The 20802-nt window shown below is 46.5% G+C and overlaps 1 protein-coding gene across 1 annotated transcript in view; it reads right to left on the reverse strand.

The window, feature by feature from the left end:
- The window catches only part of SMCO4 (single-pass membrane protein with coiled-coil domains 4), a 58218-nt gene that overhangs the window by 13693 nt on the left and 23723 nt on the right, over nucleotides 1-20802 (reverse strand). The window contains exon 2 of the mRNA XM_081098988.1: nucleotides 5747-5823. The gene's annotated coding sequence lies outside the window, so the exon portion shown is untranslated. The remainder of the gene's footprint in view (nucleotides 1-5746; nucleotides 5824-20802) is intronic.

Consider the following 20802-nt stretch of genomic DNA (forward strand, 5'->3'; position numbering starts at 1 on the left):
CTCAGTGAGGTCCTCAATGTCTCTCCCCACATAGCCTCCTGCCTCCAACCTCCTGACTACTCAATCTTCATACAGAATGACTCCACTTAAACCCTCTGTGATCTTAGCCCTCTAACTAAGAAGCCTTCAGTGGCCCCCAGTGCCAGCAACAGTGCAGACTTGGCCTGGCCTTCCAGGCCCCGTGTGCCAAGCCCAGCCCTGTCAAGCAGTCGGACTTCTGCATGTAGAGGTAGAACAAGTCAACGTGTGCCTATGGCCACGTCTCTTCACCTTGGCTGGCTTTATGTATTCACACCACTGAGAAAACTCCCCTGGTCCCCTCAGTCAAAATTAATTGCCCTCTTGCCCTCTTATACCTTTAAAATAGGCCCTTCGTCTGTTCTGCCTGCTTAAAGAGTTGATCACCTTTTGCCCACCTTCCCCACTAGTATTTGCTGAATGACATAAGCCTGTTCCTCTTACTAATGTTTGAGCATTTCCCAGATGCTTCCCTTCTCCCATCTTCCCTACATCAAACTGTTCCCCAAGTCCTCCAGTCCCTTACCCTAAACATCTTCCAAACATATCCCCTCAGCCCCATCATCCCCACCACCGCTAGGTCAGGCCCTCATCCTTGTTCATGAGGATTCTGTAAAAGCCTCCCCACCTTACCTTTCCACTTTCTTGGGCCCTAAATAGTACAAACATTTCTCTTTTTCTAAATGTTTTTATTGGTTTTAGAGAGAGAAGAAGGGAAAGAGAGAGAGAAACATGGATCGGCTGCCTCTTGCACAACCCCTACTGGGAATAGAGCCAACAATCCAGGCACGTGCCCTGACTGGAAATTGAACTGGCAACCTTCTGGTGCATGGGATGACGCTCAACCGGCCAGGCAGTACAAGCGTTTCTAAATCCTTCTAAAATCACTGCCCATGAAGGCAGGGCAAAGGATAATACACCCTGTTCATTCCACACACTTTTCCTTACCAACAGAATGTGGTAACCATCGTGAAGAATCGCTGTAGAGATGGATGCAGGAGATGTATACATTTTCTCTAGCAAAGGGGTAGAGATGACTCATTTAAACCTTTATGTGTTTAAAGTCTAGTTATTGGAACTTCTTAAGTGAAAACACATCCCTGTTGTAAATATCTTCACACTTCCAGGTTAACAACCAACCAAGCCATGCTAAACTGATCATTAGAAAGCCAAGCTAACAGTTACTGACAATTAAATATCTGGATTCTTAGCAATAAAAAATTGTCACAAATTCAAGATGGCATCAGAGCACTGTTTCCGACCCCCAGGAACCCCAAGGGCCTGTGCTCCAAAGGACCCTGAAACACACACTCTGGGCCAGGCGAGGCCGCTGAACTCCCAGTGAAATATGGAACACACCAACGGGGCAGTCACTTACCACCAATTACATTTCAGGAACTTTTAATAACGTCTCTGTGATTACGGGTAGGTGGCCTGCAGTCATACCTTGAACCTGGCAGTCTGTGGAATTTTGAGTCTCACACCCATAGAAATTGATAAAAGAACCTGCGTGTCTGAATCGGATCACCATTCTCCTGCCATTTGGGAGAAGCCTTAAAAGTAGAGACCGAGCCCCCTGCCGTGAAAGACAAATCAGATCCAGTGACGACCCAGGGGAAAATTCCACAGGGACCTTCGCTGCACCATCTGGCCCCTGCCTGCCCTCCAGCCCCCACCCCACCCCACCTTCCGTGGTGTGGTCACAGCAGCCCTCCAGGCAGCAATCTAGGCACAGCCCGCTCCTGCTGACTCCCAGCCTCTGTCCGTGCAGCTCTCTGAAATGCCCTGTTCTACCTCTTTCTCCCAGTCACTCCTTCCACTTAGCAAGCTCTTCATTCAGGACCTATCTCAAAGGTCACCTGCCTTAGAAGCATTTCATGACTTCCCACTCCCCAAAGTGAGTGAAGTTTCAGCCCTCTGCTCTGGGACCAACTCCACCACAGTGCGTGCCACGCGGTATTAAGCTCACCCTGCCTGGTATTCCCACTACAGTCTTGGCTTGTAACTCATCAGAGTGACCCACCAAACCGGTAGCATAAAAAGTTTCTAATTCAAGGTCATAGGAAAGTTGTCTGCCTTTGAGGCCATCAAATATGAAGCTGAAAACTCAGTATTCCCATTCATTACCTTGAATGAAAGGCTTGAGGAGAATGGGGAGCACCACTCAACTAAGAACTTCTGTTTCAGGTGTGCATTTGTGTGTACATCGCTCCACCAACACACAAAAGAGTAGCTCACGAGTAAATAAGGAAAGCAAACAGGTTTCAGGATAGGAGATATGTGTCTAAAAAGGAACGCTGTGTACTAATATTTAGTGTGTTTCTTATTTCCCCTGTTGAAATCGGTCTTTTCTTCTACCAGCCTGGAGCAGGTTTTATTCATGATTGCCTAAGCTAAAATACGGCACACATTTTTATATCAAAATATTTCGAGGAGAGTGCTACTTGGAAAGTCGCAAGGGTGTTATAATTTTAGTTGATTACATATTGGTTATTCACTTATTCATGATCCAAATGAAACAGTGGTCCACCTTTGTGTTGTAAGAGTTGATATTCTGGGGTTTGGAGGAAGAAATCACTCCCCGTACCATTTCCCAGGACACAACATCCATCCTAAGTATACCTTCGTGAGCAGTTATTCTCCTGCGTTTGGAAAATGAAAGCCACTGCTATCTGCCCAGGAAGTCAGCAGTGAAAGGGAGAAAATCTTACAAGCCACTCCAGTGTGGTGTCAACAGTGCTGTGGGACCTCTAGCCAGGTCTGGGCCCCAGACGGTGCCGTCTCTCCGTGGGCCATGCTGGGAGTAGGGGATTCGTCCAAGAGCAGGAGGTGGTCACTAACAGGGTTAACAAAGGGGGTGAAATGATGTGACTAGTACTTATAGAGATCTCTCTGGGTCCAAAGTGCTGAACGGAATGGAGGGAAGTGGAAGCAGAGCAGCCAGCTCAGAGGCCTTTGTGGTCACCGAGGCAATGACTCTGTCATTGGGAGGTCGATGTGGAGGGCAGCAGATGCATTTCAGAAGCATCCCTAGGACTTGGTGATTTGGAGGAAGAGAAAGGTGAGTGACTCCCCAGTTTCTGGCTTGAAAAAGCAAGTTAACAGCTGTGCACCTTAATGAGATTGGGGGGGGGGGTGTCTGGAAAGGGGTTGTGGTAGGAGGAACCAAGAGTAAATATTTAGACTCATTAAGCTTGAGATGCCCATGAGATATACAAGTTTGCTAACTGATATAAAAGGTATCAAAGTGCTACATACTACAGAGGTGACATGTGGAGGGGTGGATTCCCGGGGCCATTCTTACTGGTGGCCCTTCCTGACCTCCTCTCACGGTGTTCCAATGTCCACCTGTATGCCAGCCAAGGGGAGGTACACATGAGGAGCTTATGGGACCAAACTCAGCCAGGACACGCGCAGGCCCGCCTCTATGATGGCCTTCAGTAGTAATGCAGATACCAGCTTTGGGGCTAAGAAAACAGTAACTTCTTGCTGTAAAATGGTATTTGCATCACACCACAATTGGAAATAAAAAATGTAAGCTATTTTCTTCAATTACAAGCATCATAGTAGGTTTGCTGATTTCTTGATACTGATGTTTTTAAGTAGCGCCAGTAGGTTCTTGGTATCTAGTCCTGCACCCTGATAAGTACACCATTTCAAGTACCACCCTGTTTGGGGGTTCCAAGTTAGAGTCTCCCCTCGGAAAATCTAAGGTGGCATCAGATGCAGAGGGAGGTCTCTCTCCACAAAAAGCCCAGAGAAGCCGGCCTGTTGTAGGAAAACAATGACTCACTGCAATCCCATGCTGCTCTCAGTTAATACGCCTCCTTCTGTACCAGAGCCTGTCTCCTATCATGACGAGCCTAGTTTCCAATTCCCCCATCAGAGGACAAACCAAAATGTCATTCGACAATCTGCTTTCTAATTAAACGTTGAGCCATTTTTATAAAGTCACAATTAACTAAACAATCCCACATGGCCACAGAGCAGTGAGCTGCCGCCTTGATTGATGGGACCATTTGCAATGATTGAAAGGAGAAGGGAGGGAAAGAACATCATGAGATACAGCCAGATTAAGCTGATCAAACCTCTCTTAGCGTCTTCCCATTCACTCAGAGAGTAACACAGGGCAGCATTAACATAAATTCACTAATCTTCCTGCATTTCAGTGAGCCCTACCAAAAATAAAACTTACCAGACTGACTAGAAGGTCTTGGGAGCAAGATATCCACAGACATCTACTTTCTCAAGAAAGCAGCCTGGCTGGGGTTCGGGGCGACACCAGGGTCAGACTGCAACTCCCAACAGATCCAGGCTCCCCTCCCCAAAAGGAACAATGAGGGTGAGTAAGAGACAGGTGAGAGACAGAGTCAGGTTCTGTGACGGCAGCGGAGGCTTCCACGTAGAAGGACCAAGATGGTAAGATGGTGCAGAAGAGAGAAATACCCAACTCCATTCACACTGACGACGTGACCTCATGTAAGTCACTGAGCTGCTGAGTCTGTTTCCTGACTAAACACGAGAAGTGACCATTTGTCCTGCCTGTTGGCTAGGACTGGTGGAAGAAGATCCGGTGATGTGTGTAGAAGCCCCTGAAAAAGGGGAAGAACTCTACAGCTATGAGAGACAACCGCTGGTTACTGTTAGGTAGGAAAGGCTGGGACAAGTCCTCAAAGATGATGGTAACCTAGAAAACTAGTAGAATTGGTAAGGAATGTCTCTGGGATACTTAACAAGCGCAGTAAACAGTCTGAAATTAGGAAACTGCTGACACATTCGTTTATGCAAAAATGTTTGGAGCAAGGAAATGGGTTAAAATGCAATCGTCCATTGATTAAAGCAGCTTGAAGAGCATATGGATGGATAGATGCCGACAGATAAGAGGACCAAACCCCAACCTCGCACAAGGCCCATTCACCACCAGCCACAGGGAGGTGGAGGCAGGCGGGGAGCCAGGCTCCTGCGGTCACTGGTTTCCTGACCTGCCTGTCACCTCCCTTCCCTTCCAGCTGCTGGATTATGGCTCTTAACATGGGCTCAAATTGCCCATGAAAAAGAAAAATCAGATACAAAAGCTTTCCTCTGAGCTTCATTTCACCAATAGTCAAAACACAAAGGAAAACTAGAGAAGATTAGCAATTTCTGATGAAAGTTCAAAGAACAGAACCAACGTGAGAACGAGTGGAGAGGTGGAGGTACAAAGGGAGCCCACACAGGCGCTGACAGTCTAGCTGGCAGGAGGCTGATTCACTGTTTACTCAATAAACGTTTATGGAGCATCTACTACGTCCCAGGCACAATTCAGGTCTGCCCCTGAGGAGCTTACTGGAAAAACACACAAACAGGCAACTATAATCAAGTTGGAAATGCCAGGATGGGGAGGTCACAGAGGAGGAGCCCCCACACTCAGCACAGCTGTGGGAGAAGAGCAGTCAGGGGAGGGGCACAAAAAAAATGTGAGGCCCATACAATACATGTCGGTAAGAAGGGGTTTCAAAGGCAGAGGAATCACTGCCAGCAGGAAGGAACCAAAGAGCCTTCATTTCTAGGGAGGTAGCATTTGAGAAAGGCCCTGAGGGATGGAGGGACGTGCCAGGCAGAGAGGAGGGGTGAAATATGACATCCAGAACCAGGCATGTCTGAGGAACGACAGGGATAGGATTCCCTCCCCACACGTGTGTTTCCCTGAGAAGAGAACCTGAGTAGATATGAATTTACGTCTCCTTACCTTTTCTTCAACTTCAAGAATTGCTGTTTCAGTAGTTTCAGCAAACCGATTTCCAGCAGAGGTGACCTGAGTTATTCCTGTTGAGAAATCAGAAGAAGAGGTATAATAGGTTTGGAGGGCTACCCTTCCACACACCCGATTTTTGGGACATCCCCCAAGTCCATGCTGAGAGGGAGATCACATGGCTCCCCTGCCCCAATTGATCGAGTTGGGGGGTGGACATATCACCATCAGCCGCACTGCCCCCTTCCCTCCTTTGAGAATAAACACTTGCAAACTCAGGCACACAGTAGTGAGCCCTGATTCAGGGAAACAGACACGCCACACCACACACACACACACACACACACACACACACACACACAGAGGAGATGAGCAGGACCGCGCAGCCCTGAGTCAGAGGAGCTTTCCTGCTCCAGCTCCCAGCAGGTGGACAAGCTTTGCTCCCTACAACTCCCAACATTCCTACAACAAACCCTCTACTAACCTAAGCTGGTGCCATGGCATCGCTTTTCCCTGCAACCAAAAATCACTGATTTAAAAATAAGAGATCTGGGTTGAGACTAGAAAAATAAAAGTAGAGGGTTAAGAAAAAAGGCTTATGAAACAAAGCCTTGGAAAAAATAAAAGATGAGAGAGTGACCAGGGCCTCAACCTCCGTCCCATAATATCTGACAGGAAAGAAAGAGGCCCAGAGAACAGACCCAATAAATAATTCATAAAATCCCAGCAGTGTTTAATATTAAGACGGAAGCCCAGATACTGGAGAAAAGGGACTCCTAATATGGGCGTTATCCATAACAAAACAAAATAAATAAAAATTTCATAGAAAACACAAAAAGGTGAGACACGGAAAAGTGCCCACAGTAAGCAAGGAATAATTGAGTAACTATACAATGCCCATTGTTACTAAAATAAGAAGTGTAATAACCCAGTCTTGATTCATTGTGCTGCCCTTTTTTTTCTTTGTCTTAAACAAGAATATTTTATTTGCTCATGGTTTAGTAGGTCAGCAATGAGTGCTGGGCTCAGCCGGTTGGTTCTTCTGCTCTTGCCTGGCTACAATCACCTGGTGATTCAACTGCGCTGGATGGTAGACCAGATGCTGGTGTCTGGTACTAGCTGTTTGTGTTGCCTTTAGAGTCTATTAGTAAATGTGAACATTTCTTTCCTGAGATCTTTAAAGATTTATCTCCTTGCTATAGGTGTCCGTTAGCACTTGAGTTAGTCAACCATGAACTGACCTTACTATTGGGCTTCAAGAATCTAGCCTCTTCGAGTCCCCTCCTGTACTGGAGTGATGATTTTGGTCAAGTTCAGGGATTAAGGTGTATGAAAGGGAAGGGTGGGGGGCAGGGCTGGAAAGGAGAAGGTTCTCCAGGGGGCCCTGAATGCCAAGTTAAGTTGGATGGACTTTATTCAAGCAGCCTAATAGTCAAGATGACTGTAGTCCAATCCCACACTCTCTACGTGATAACTACCATTCAGGAAATGTAGAAAGTTAAAATTGGACTGCAGACAGAAAATAACACCCAAACCACAAGGACTAAAGCAGCCAAATGAAAATTAAGTGGACAGCAAGCAATGACCTTTACCCCTTGACAGGATCCTTCACCTGCGCTGTTGGCTCATTAGCTGCAGCAGAGGCTTTGCATGTTTCCCCTGGTTCTTGGGCCTTCTAAGAGGCTCCCTGGAGCATCCGCTCTCGCTCGGCAGGGTACAGAACAGTGACAGGGAAACCAGCTGGCCTACAGAACAGGCAGCAGGACAGCTCTCCTGTCTGCTCACCCCAGACCCATCCCCAAGAGGCTGGTGCCACATCCCATCTATCCACTGCAAGCAGCAGAGGCACCGTGCTCTAATCTCAGTCCTACCACTTCCTCTCTGGGCCTCATTCATAAAATTAAGGAGACCAGTGGTACTCCAAGGGTGGTCTGCAAACCAGTACACTCTCCAACTCTGCTGCTGGTTCACAAGTACAGAAACAGAGAGCCTTCGAAGCTTTTATAGCATACTAGAGGCCTGGTGCAAGAAATTTGTGCACTCTGGGGCGGGGGGTCCCTCAGCCTGGCCTGTGCCCTCTTGCAGTCCAGGAGCCCTCGGGGGATGTCCGACTGTCGGCTTAGGCCCTTCTAGGAGCGGGCCTAAGCAGTCAGTCGGACATCCTTAACACTGCTGTGGAAGCAGGAGAGGCTCCTGCCACCACAGCTGCGCTTGCCAGCCGTCAGCCCGGCTTCTGAATTGAGCGTCTGCCCCCTGGTGGTCATTGTGCAACACGGCAACCAGTCATTCCACCATTCGATTGATCTGCCTATTAGCCTTTTATTATATAGGATGATGTTGCTACACAGCCAAGTACACAATCAGTGGAACTGTCTTATTAAATGGAGCACAGACTGGTATTATGGGTTCCCTGCAGCTGCTGTAATAAATTACCGCAGACTGAGTGGTGTAAACCAATATCAATGTAGCCTCTCACAGTTCTGGGGGCCAGAATCCCAAAATCAAAGTGTCCACAGGGCCACACTCCCTTCAGAGGCGCTGGGGAGACTCTGCTCCTTGCCGTTTCCAGCATCAGGTGGCTGGTGGCTACATCACACCTCCACTTCACTGCAGTGTGAGGGTGAGAGTGTGTGTATGTGTGTGATCGCCCTCTTGTTTTCTTATAAGGACGTTTATAATGGCATTTAGGCCTGCCTGGATAATCCAAATTGATCTCATCTCAAAATCCTTGTCTTAATAAGAGAACACTATTTGGATACATCTCTGGGGCTACTATTTAGTCCACTACAGCTGGTTTGCATAGTGTTGAACTCTTCTGTGGCCAGTTGTACATGGTGCATACAAACCAATTCACCATTGAGGAAAAAAACACCCCCATCTTTTACTCAGCTAGGACCCTGCTTTTCCTCTACAGCCCAGAGACGGGGCTGGGCAAGACCATGAAATGGGGCAAGAAAGGAGAGGTGGCTAACAGGTGGCAGGGGTGCAAAGAGCAAGTGGAGACTGTGCCCTCGGCCTGCCCAGGGCTGGTCCCCACCTTCTCGGACAGGCAGTGCAGAAGCTGTCCCCTCCCGACCCCTATTCCCATCCCTCACAGGGCTTTAGTTGTAAAGTGATTAAATTGCTCTGTTTTCTGTTCAAGTGCCTCCCTCATCCCATAAAATGCTCAGAGTTTTCCATGTCCAAGTTTGAAAACACAAAACTTTTTCATTAAAATCCTTGTGTGCCTTGCACTGCCCTGCTACTAACATATCCTCTCCCCAGCACCCCTCCCTGTACTCTCAAGAACATTCAGGAAGTTTCCAGGCTTCATATAGAACAGAGACAACACTTGGAGATTTAACAAAGCAAGGATTTACTCTCTCGTTAGAAGTTGCCTTGCCGGCACGAGTAGTCCTTGCTAAAGGAACCACTGTGCTGAGTTCTTTTGCTGTTACATCTCCGCCTTAAAGGGCAGACCAAGCCAAAATACCTGAGAATGTTTAAAATGATCACACTCCATACAGGTATAGCCATAGTAAAGTGGGCACTCTATCATTCAACGACTGGTAGGAGTGAAACAGGCACAATCTTTCTGGAAAGCAATTTGTTATATCCTTACAAGTGGCTTAAAACTGTCCACCCATCTGATGTTGTAACGCCATCTTCAGAACTTCACTAGGGGACAATCTGAAACGGGGACAAAACCGAACCCTTAGAGCTATCCATGGCAGTGTTCTATATGAAATTTTTAAAAAACAACTAAAAATAAACTTAATAGCCAAGAAAAGGAAATTAGATAAATTATGGTAGATTCATAAAGTTTTATGCAGCTGTTAAAATAACATTTTACAAAGAATTTTTCATTAAAATAACAACTATATTAGTAACGGCTAATCCTTACATGGACTGGGCACTATCCTATACTTATTAGGTGCTTTGCATGTTCTTAACCCCCAACCCCTATATCAACTCAAAGAGGTAGGTACTGTTTTTATCCCCATTTTACAGATCAGAAAATAGAGGCACCGAGAGTTAAGATGCTCACCCAAGGCCATTCTGCTGCTAAGAGGCAGCACTGGGATTTGAGTCCAGCGTGCCCAGCTCCAAAGTCCAAACACTTAACCCTACACTACACTGAATAATAACCACAAAGACATCAGGCCCCAATTCTGGAACCTGAAAATGTTATGGGATCTTGCAGGTGTGATTAAGATAAGATTGAGAGGAAGAGATAGCCTTGATTTTCTGGGTGGGCCCTAGATGCCACCACAAGTGTCCTTATAATAGAAGCAGAGAGAGATTTCACACACACACACACACACACACACACACACACACACACACAGGCAAACACACAAGAAAGGCATGTGAACACAGAGGCAGATATTAGAGGGATGGGCCCACATGCCGAGGAATGCCAACAGCCTCCGGAAAGTGGGAGGGGCGAGGAAAAGATTGACCCTAGAGCCCCCAGAAGGAGCACAGTCCTGCCTCCACCTTGATTCAGACTTCTGGCCTTTCAGAACTCTGACAGACTAGATTTCTGTTGTTTTAAGCCACCCAGTTTGGGGAAATTTATTACAGCAGCCAGAGGAAACAAAGATGAGCTCCTACTCTGTACTGCTCTCAATGCAAGAAAAAATATTCAAATGTTAAATGGGGAAAATAGAAATAAAAATTCATACACAATGATCTTAATTATGCATATAAAGATGCATGCAAATACAACAAAATGTTTTGTAAGTGATTATCTCTGAATACTAGAATTATGGGTAATTTTCAGCATTACGGCTTTTGATATTTTTCCAAATGTCTACAATCAGTGTGAATTGCTCATACAAAAAAAAGAAGAAAATTATTTTTTAAATTAGCAACTCATGATATTTCTGCGACTCTAACTCCATCACAAAAATTAGAAATCAAGAGGACCAAAACTCCCTGAGAATTTTCTGAATTCCATCTCAGAGCAACACCTGAAAAATCAGCAACGCAGACAGATGCATGCCATTCTCTAAGGCTCACGCACCCCTGGGCCTTCCCAGGCCTGCTCATTTTCAGACTCTGGCAGGAACATGATGTGGCTGAAGAAGTTTCAGGCTTTGAAACAAGAGGATGTTTCTGAGCTGGTAAATATTTTCCTGTCCATCTATCTATACGTGGTGGGGGTGGGTGGTGGGAGGGAGCAACGGGAGGTTTTTATGCATTCCCAGAGCTCATCCAGCCCAACGTGAGTGGTGCCGGCCACATGCCAAGAACCAAAAGCAGTGGTTTATGTAAATGTTTGATTTCTCTGTAGGTGACTTCACAGAATGAAACATCAAATTAAACAGTGGCTTGATCTTCTTACCGAAGTCCTGACTCCAAGGTTATTCTGTTGCAAAACCCTCCTGCTATCATCTATGCAGACAGAAAACCAAAGGCCAATTTACTGTATCCACATCATGTTCTTTGATTAAACATATTCATAGAAAGAATGTATTAACATTTTCCCCCAATGTATGGGCAGGGGGAAATGTATGGACCAAACAGAAGGTCGGGTGTATTCTGTGTTTTCTTTTGCATGGCGGAGAAGAGAAGAATTACTCCACAGCAGGCAGGTCAGAGCAGCGGAGCATGAAAAGCACATTACGTGGTTTTATTCAGCTCACCCTGTAGAGTACGAATTTGGGCACTGGGGTGATGAGACCACAGTGTGGGGTTTGTCCTTTAATCTCAGGTCTGCTGACCACAGATGGAGAAAGCGTTTCAGTGACACAAGAGAGAACATCTAGGCTTCAGTTGTGTTTCAGCTCCAGGCCCAGAAGAGCAGGGAAACCAGACAGAGCGACACCATGGCTGATATCAGGACCAGATGCAATGACTAATGATCACCAATCAGTATGGACCATGATCTTAACTCCCTTAGTCACCATGACTAATGATTTTTTGCCTAGACAGCCAGTCCATCCCCAGGAAGCCATCAAAGAGATAGGTCTCTGAGCATTAGCTCACCTGTGACTCTTGGCCTGGGCCACTTTCTCTGTTGCAAGCTCCTGTTCGTGTCCTATTGGGCTTTGATGCAGGCAGGAAAATGGACCCCTTTAGTCAGACACCAACAGCTAGTGGAACACCCAGTAAGCATTCACTCACTGACATGCCAGACACTGCCCCAGGGCTGGGGTGTGAGCCAGCCTATGTGTCCCTGTCCCAAACAGACATCAACTGAACAAGAAACTATTACTTTATGGATATAGTACATGCTGTGAACTGCAGTCCAAGATAGCTTGGGAGCAGGTCATGAAAGGCCTGAGCTGAGGAGCACATTCAGAGGCCTCGGAGGGGGGCCTCAAAGTCTCTGAGGCAGGATGAGCTGCAAGGCCCAAGTGGCCAGCAGGGACCAGGCTCCACAGGCCTGTCACCACATGGACTGCACGCTCTCCTAAGAGTATGGGACCCTGCTATAGAGAAGCATCATCCAGTTTGCATTGTAGAAGGTTATTGTGGCTGCTGCTTGGAGATCTGGAGGGGATAAGGGTGAAAGTACAGATATCTGTCAAAAAGAAACTCTCCAACTTTTTTTTTTTTTTTTACCACAACTTGCAGAATAAGAAAGACACTTACTTTGCCACCCAGTACACACACACACACACACACACACACACACAGCCTATGAGAGGCTGGCCACCAGCCTGGGCTGGTGGGTGGGCTGGGACACTGGCAGTCTCTGTGATGTTGGGCCAGTTTTTCAAATGCCCTGAGCCTCCGTTTCCTCATCCGTAAAGCAAGGGTAACAATAATGATCCAACAGCATAGGTTGTTGTGGAGGTTAAGTCAATAGATGTGAAACCCTTAGCAATGTTAACCTTTCTCTGTAAAACTATTATTGCACACAAGCACAAGTCTCACAAAATAAAACTCAGCCTCACTACACGGACTCCACTCTAAATTTTTTCATTCTACTTCTCTTTCTTTTTTGTTTTTAAATGCTAATAAAGATCCTCTAAATTATTTTTAGAACCCAATGGCTTAGGTCATGACCTATAGCTGGAGATGATGGCTTAGACTTGGGAGATGGCAATGAGGAAAGAAGTAGGAGGAGACAGAATTGACAGGACTTGGTGAATAATCAACATTCAAACACATGGAGGCTAAATAGTACGGTATTAAACAACTAGAGGCCCGGTACACGAAATTTGTGCAGGGGAGGGGGTACCTCAGCCTGGCCTGCACCCTCTCCAGTCCAGGACCCCTCAGGGGATGTCCAAATGCCCACAAGGATCGGGCCTAAACCGGCAGTTGGATATCCCTCTCGCAATCCAGGACTGCTGGCTCCTAACCACTCGCCTGCCTGCCTGCCTGATCATCCCTAACCACCTCTGCCTGCCAGCCTGATCGCCCCCTAACTGCTCCCCTGCTGGCCCCTAACTGCCCTCCCCTGCCAGCCTCATCATCCCTAACTCTTCTCTCCTGCTGGCCTGATCGCCCTTAGCTGCCCTCTGCTACCAGCCTGATGGCCCCTAACTGCCCTCCCCTGCCGGCAACTGATCACCCTTAACGGCCTCTGCCTCGGCCCCACCTTCATGGCTGGTCTAATTAGCATATTACCCTTTTATTAGTATAGATCAGTGGTCGGCAAACTCATTAGTCAACAGAGCCAAATATCAACAGTACAACAATTGAAATTTCTTTTGAGAGCAAAATTTTTTAAACTTAAACTATATAGGTGGGTACATTGTTATTAACTTAATTAGGGTACTCCTAAGGCTTAGGAAGAACCATATCAAGGGGCCAAAGAGCCGCATGTGGCTCGCAAGCCGCAGTTTGCCGACCACAGGTATAGATGAATGGGTTACCAATGAGATCAAGGAAGAAGTTAAAAACTTCCTGGAAACAAATGAAATGAACACACAACAACCCAAAAATCTATGGGACACAGCAAAAGCAGTCCTGAGAGGGAAGTTCATAGTACTATAGGCCTACCTCAAGAAACAAGAAAAATCTCTAATAAACTATCTAACCCTACAACTAAAATAATTAGCAAACAAGAAAGGCCCAGAGTAAGTAGAAGAAAGGAAATAATAAAGAATAGGGGTGAGAGCCCTAGCCAGTTTGGCTCAGTGGATAGAGTGTCAGCCTGCGGACTGAAGGGTCCTGAGTTCAATTCTGGTCAAGGGCATATGCCCAGGTTGCAGGCTCGATCCCCAGTAGGGGGCATGCAGGAGGCAGCTGATCAGTGATTCTCTCTCATCACAGATGTTCCTATCACTCTCTCTCTCTCCCTTCCTCTCTAAAATCGATAAAAATATATTTTTTAAAAATAGGAGTGAGAAAGGGAAATGTCAAAGGCCTCTGGGTTGATGAGATGGAGAACCCAGGGGAGGAGCAGGTGTGAGTCTGTGGGAAGAGAGGAAGAGAACAAACTTCCAGATCTAGAATTTCCATCTAGACATTCTGCCTGGAGGAGGATTTGGGTGGGGTGATAAAAGGAACCTAAGCCCTTTACCATCAGGGAACGAGGCAGGAAGATTCACATCAGAACTGTAGCTACCGAGAAAGAATGCAGGTTTCTGGACTGGGCTGGGAGGTTGACAGCCTTTGTGAATGGAGCACAGCGTTAAGTAGCGGACAGAGGACTCGAGGATTTGGGGCTCCCGCCAAACGTCTTTCCTTATCCGACCAAAATAAAGCACTAATCACATTTAATTAGAGTCCGTCTGCCCATCTGTTTCTTCTGCTAAGTGAGTGGCTTCAGGCAGGGGCCACCCAGCTCATTAATCGCCCTGCTCCTCAGGCCTCCTGAGCTCACGGCCCTGCCGGCTGCCTATAATAGGTGCTCAACAAACTTCTGCTGAATTGACAGCCAAGATTCAACACGATAAAACTCCAGAAGAGCCACCTACAGTGCAGGAAACTTAAACAAGGCCGAGCAAATCGGAGGGGGGAGGCAAAATCCTCTAAGAGAATTCCGATGAGTCGATGGTGTGGGCCAACAAGAAGCCACTGTTCACAGAGAAAACAAGTCTGCAATAAGTGTTAAACCCTGGAATGCAAAATGGGTATAGATCTTCACCCTAATGATCCGAAACACTAAGCAGGTCTGCGATGGCAGCAGGAAGACGGGAAAAATGAAAGAGGAAAATGAGGCATAATGGGTATAGAGCACTTACAGTCCAAAGAGCAGCACCCTAAACCAGCGGTTCCCAACCTGTGGATCGCTGCCCCTTTGGTGGTCAAACGACCCTTTCACAGGGGTCGCGTAAGACCATCCTGCATATCAGATATTTATATTATGATCCATCACAGTAGCAACATTACAGTTATGAAGTAGCAAGGAAAACAATTTTATGGTTGGGTCACAACATGAGGAACTGTATTTAAAGGGCCAGAAGGTTGAGAAGCACTGCAAACGTTTCAGTCTTCACATCACTTCCCCTTCCCTTGTTACCTTTTCCTTCTCTGGGATGCCTCCTCCTTTCCAATCTCCTGCCATCTCCCAAAGCCCAGCTCCTCGTAGGTTGCCTGTTTTTTCTATATGCATATGACTTGTTCCCCTAGATGACAGGAATGGTGTTATACGCCTTCTTATCCATCAATGCCTACCCCTTACACAGATAAGGCACCCGATAGTAGTTGATTAGCTGATTTTGATACTCGTTCATTTTGGCATTAAATACCAAGTTCATACTGATATTTTCTAGTCTTACCCCTTTAGTTGCAACTATTACAAAAGCTACCATTTTTAATAGTAGCAGCTACATTTATTTAGCACTTACCACATACAAGACACAGCTAGGGGTTTAAAATACATTGTCTTAATCCTCAATCTGCAGGGTTGAGGCTATTAGTTCCATTTCACAGGTGACAAGATTGTGGCTCAAAGACAACATAGTTTAGTAAGTGACAACATCAGGAGAGTCAAACCTATGGCTACTTAACTCCAAAGCCAAATAAATGTGCAATCACTCTAAAATTTTAGCACGATTTCCCCTGGGACAGAGGCATGGAGAGCAACCCATCTGATGTGACAGCTGTACTCGACGCTCACCAAGACATAATTAGAGCTCAAATCAGAGAAAGCTTTTTTTTAGGCTTGAAAAGGCCATAATTTATCAAGAACCATTCATTCATTACCTACAAATACTTAGGTCAGGTCAAGCTTATTTCAACTCTTTAAAAAAATGGAACATGCTAAAGACATCATTTGTTTCTGTAAAAATGTTTAATTTAAGAAACCAACAACGTTCAGAACAATCAAATCGTTACTGTCAGGTAGTGAGATAATAGCCACACTTGTAACAGCCCCCCATCTCCTATGTTACAGTCCCCCAAAAGCTTTCACATACATTACTACTTCATCTGGACATCTCAGAAACTGTGAGGTGATTAATGTTACCCCATTGTCCACATGGCTGGGGGGCGGGGGGGAAACAAGACTAAGAGAAGCTGAGTGAGTTGCTGAAGGTCACAACATATTACTTAGGACCCTTGGTTATAAGGGACGAAACACAGCCCCTCAATTAGCCTAAGCAAAGAGACACTACCCCAAGGAAGGGCAGCGCCAGCGAGCGGAGGGCTCCCTGAAGAGCACATCCCAAATCTGGGCTTCTCTCTACCTGAGGTTTCCTCCTGCCCCGCAGCAGCCCAGTGTCCCCCTCCAGGCGGGAAACCAGGGCCACCTGAGTTCCAGACCCATTTCCCCAGCTTCACCAACTCAGAGGACAAGGCTCTTGGGCTCCAAGTTCAACACTGCAGGGAGATGGGCTTGAAATGATACCTGCTGTGCCTCTACAGTCACCCAGCCTGTGCTGAGTGACAGAATGGTGGGAACATGGGGACAGATGGGCAGCTTCTGCAAGGACACAGCTCCATAAATCCACTCCCCTCTCCGCAGTCTAACCCACCCCCCTTTACTATCTCTGATCAGGCTGAGGGGTCCAAAAGTGGCAAAACCAGTTCTGGGCTTTTCCTTTTAATTTCCACATAGGAGGCTGCCTCACACTCACTCTGGTGTACAAAGGACATCCCTGTGTCTGTGGCTCTGTAGAATCAGAGGCAGGGAAAAGCCCCATTTTAACATCCTATTACATGGCTGCAATGACATCCTTGAAGTCACTGAGACACCTGGGGCTTAACAATAAATCCTTCCCTTTCACTAAAAAATAAATTAAAAATTCAGGAGTGTCCTATCTAGCCAAGTCAGGAAAGGGTCCACCTTTGGCACAGGGGACCAATCAGAAACCACAGCTGGCAGGCCCCAAGAGTGGTCGGAGGATAAGCAGTCCCTCAGAAGGGCTAGGGGAATGGGGGATGCCAATTCAAAAAGATGGAAGAGGCCGGGCAGATTAAATAACACAAGTAAGTGGAAGTTTGTGCACACTACCGCAAAGCCACCGCGCTTCAGACGCCGAGTCCAGCAATCTCTCTTCTTTCTACATCACAGCTGGCATTGTTTGGGCACTAAATTGTGAAGTAACAATAGTAAAGAATAGCCAGTAAAGAATAAGGTGCTAATAATGCAGAGAAGATGTTGAGTGCAAACAGAATTAGAAAAGAGAGAGATCAATATACCCATTTACATCCCAGTAATATCCTAAAACTAGCTCTCTCCATGCTGTGATTCTGGGCCAAGAAATAAAAGCTGTTATTTCTTCATCAATGAAAGTCGGACTAGCCTTTTCAGCCTCCCTGCCCCTGCCCTCCCCGGATGCCCCTTACAGCTGAGCGAGGCAGCCTCTGCTTAGGTCCAGTCTTCTTCTTGTTTGATTATTGACAGTATTACAAATGTCCCCCATCCCCACCTCCTTTGCCCCCCTCTACCCAGCCCCCATCCCTCCCAGGCCTTCCTCACACTATTGTCTGTGTCCATGGGCTCCGCACATGTGCATACAGGTTCTTTGGTGACGCTCTTCCCGTGCCCATCACTGCCTCGCTGAGACTGGCACAATTCCCTCGGGAGGCTTAATTTAGTCAAACGCTTCTCCAGCCCTCACCAGGGCACTGTTCTAAGTGCCCTACAAATACTGTGTGTTAGCAGCAGACGTTCACTTTCGCCAGCTCCACTGGCTGCACACGGCTATGGTGACTTCCAAAAGGGATCTAGGAAACAGAATCTGTTGAACCTTCTCTCAAAGGTCTAACCCAAGCCTACGTGGCTGAAACCCACCCCCTTTCTCTAGTTCCAGCACTTGGCTTCTCTCCCTGAGCCCATTCCCTTCTCTCCTTCCACAGACCAGAGATAAAGGTTCATGTGTATACAGTGTGCGTAGCACTTTCTACCCATGAGCTCGCCTCATGCTCACAGCAACCCCAGACGGCCTGCTTTTAAACCCTCTTCACAGAAGCAAGAACTGGTTGCGCGGGGAGGCGACTGTCGGGGGCTAACTCTCCACTGGGGACTGGCACACTCCATTGTACCCACGTGCAAGTGGCTCTCTGGAGAGTAACTCTTGTGTGGTGCCCCTGCAAAAGCCACCCTTGGCAAAAACACTCATGTGCGCTCCCTTCAAAAACTGACTGTACCTAGCCCAGTGGTCGGCAAACTGCGGCTCGCGAGCCACATGCGGCTCTTTGGCCCCTTGAGTGTGGCTCTTCCACAAAATACCACGTGTGGGCGCGCATGTACAGTGCAATTGAAACTTTGTGGCCCATGCGCAGAAGTCGGTATTTTGTGGAAGAGCCACACTCAAGGGGCCAAAGAGCCGCATGTGGCTCGCGAGCCGCAGTTTGCCGACCACTGCGGCCTAGCCGGTTTGGCTCAGGGGATAGAACCTCAGTCATTGGGTTCAATTCCTGTCCAAGACACATGCTGCAGGAGGCAGCTGATCAATGATTCTCTCTCACTGTTGATATTTCTATCTTTCTCTCCCTCTCCCTTCCTCTCTGAAGTCAATAAAAATATATATATTAAAAAAAAAATTTTAAATGACTATAGCCCTTGGCTGGTGTGGCTGTTAGTTAGGAGTCATCCAGTGAACCAAAGCTTTGCCAGTTTGATTCCCAGTCGGGGCACATCCCCCTCCCCCACCCCGAGTTTCAGACTCGATTCCCAGTGGGGTGCCTGCAGGAGGGGCAGCCAACCAATGTTGTGCTCTCACTGTTACACTCTCACATCGATATTTCCCTCCCTTCCTCTCTCTCAAAATCAATAAACTATTCTTTTTTAAAAATGATTGTAACAGAGATAAAATTCACATAACATAAACGCACCATTTGTAAAGTATTCAATTCAGTATCATTCAGCACATTCACAAGGTTGTACAACTACTGCCTCTATCTAGTTCCAAAATATTTTCATTGCTAGCCCCCCGCCCCCCCAAAAAACCTCATACCATTAAGTGGTCAATCCTCATGCTCCCCTCCCCCAGCCCCTGGCAACCACTCATGTGTTTTCTGTCTCTATGGATCTATCTACTCTGGATATTTCACATAAATGCAATCACACAGAATCTAATGAACAAAATTAATTGACCAACAAAATAAGACCCGAAGCAGGGAGGCATGGAACAGACTGCCATTCCTCGATGTGGGATTTGGGGCCGAGGAGAGATAAACCAAAGAACTTGTATATTTATATGCACAGCCCATGCACACAGACAAAAGGGTACTGAAGACCTGAGGGGCTGGGTAGGGGCTGGGCAGAGAGGGGTAAAGGGGGGGAAAATGGGAGACATCTGTAATACTGTCAACAATAAAAAATATACATTAAAAATAATAAAAATAAATGCAATCACATAATTTGTGGCCTTTGTGTTTGGCTTCTTTCACTTGTTACATCGTGTTTTCAAGGTTTATCCAGGCTGTAGCATATATCTGCACTTCATTTCTTTTTATGGCTGAATAATATTCCATTGTATGGATACACCGCACTTTGTTTATCCATTCATTAACTGATGGACATTTGGGCTGTTTCCATTTGGGTATTGTGAACAGTGCTGCTATGAACATCTGTACACAAAGATTAGAGTCCCTGTTTTCAATCCTTTTGCAAATATACCTAGGATGGAATTGCCAGCTCCCATGGTAATTAATTCTGTGTTTCACTTTTTGAGGAGCCCTTTAAGATGTTTTTAAAATGAGACTTTACAAAGAAAATAGAAAAGAAAACTGAAAGCAAAATGTAAAACCAAAGTGAGCTCAACGAAGTTAAAAAATACATTTTTCTACTCTCACCCAATTTTTGAATTAGTTCAAACCCAGGCAGAAGGAACCCAAGCAGTATAGTTATTTCTTAAAAGGCCAAGAACACTAGAAAGAGAAAATTAAGATATGCAATTCTAGCAAATAATTAACAAGGGTTTCTGTGTCTCCAAGGGGGGAAAAATGTGTGTGTGCGTGTGTGTGTGTGTGTGTGTGTGTGTGCGTGCGCGCGTGCGCACATTTGTTATTGATTTCAAAGACAGGGAGGGAGGGAGGGAGGGAGAGAGGGAGAGGGAAAAAGGGAAGAGGGAGACATCGACTTGTTGTTCCACTTATTTATGCATTTGTTGGTTGCTTCTTGTATGTGCCCTGACCAGGGATTGAACCCGAACCTTGTATGTAGCAGGACGACCCTCTAACACACTGAGCAACCCGCCCAGGGCCTCTCCACAATATTTTTAACAACACAGTCACACCTCGACAGGACTTCACTAAAAACCACGTGATTGCCTACAAGGCTTTTAAACCAAAGAAAGTTGAGAAGAACCAGCAGGGCCCTGAGCCAGAATCAGGGAAGGCTGCACTCCTCGCTCTGGCTCTCATGTCTGGTAAAACCACGTTTCTCTTTGGGAAGACATGCTGCTAGCATCAAAAACCAGCACTGTTTAAAAAGCAAGCTTGCCACCCTTCATAGGTCATCAGAAAAAATGCAAATTAAAATGAGACACTACCCTACACCTATTAGAACGGGCACAATCCAGAACGCCGACAACACCAAGTGCTGGGGAGGCTGTGGAGCCACAGGAACTCAGTCACTGTTGGTGGGAATGCAGAATGGTACAGTCACGTTTGAAGACAATTAGGCTCTATTTCTTACAAAACTAAACATACTCTTACCATATGACCCAGCAATTGTGCTTCTTGGTATGTACCCAAAAGGCCTGAAAACGTATGTC

Source organism: Myotis nattereri (genome assembly GCF_964212035.1).
Source record: "Myotis nattereri genome assembly, chromosome: 9".
Lineage (NCBI taxonomy): Eukaryota > Metazoa > Chordata > Mammalia > Chiroptera > Vespertilionidae > Myotis > Myotis nattereri.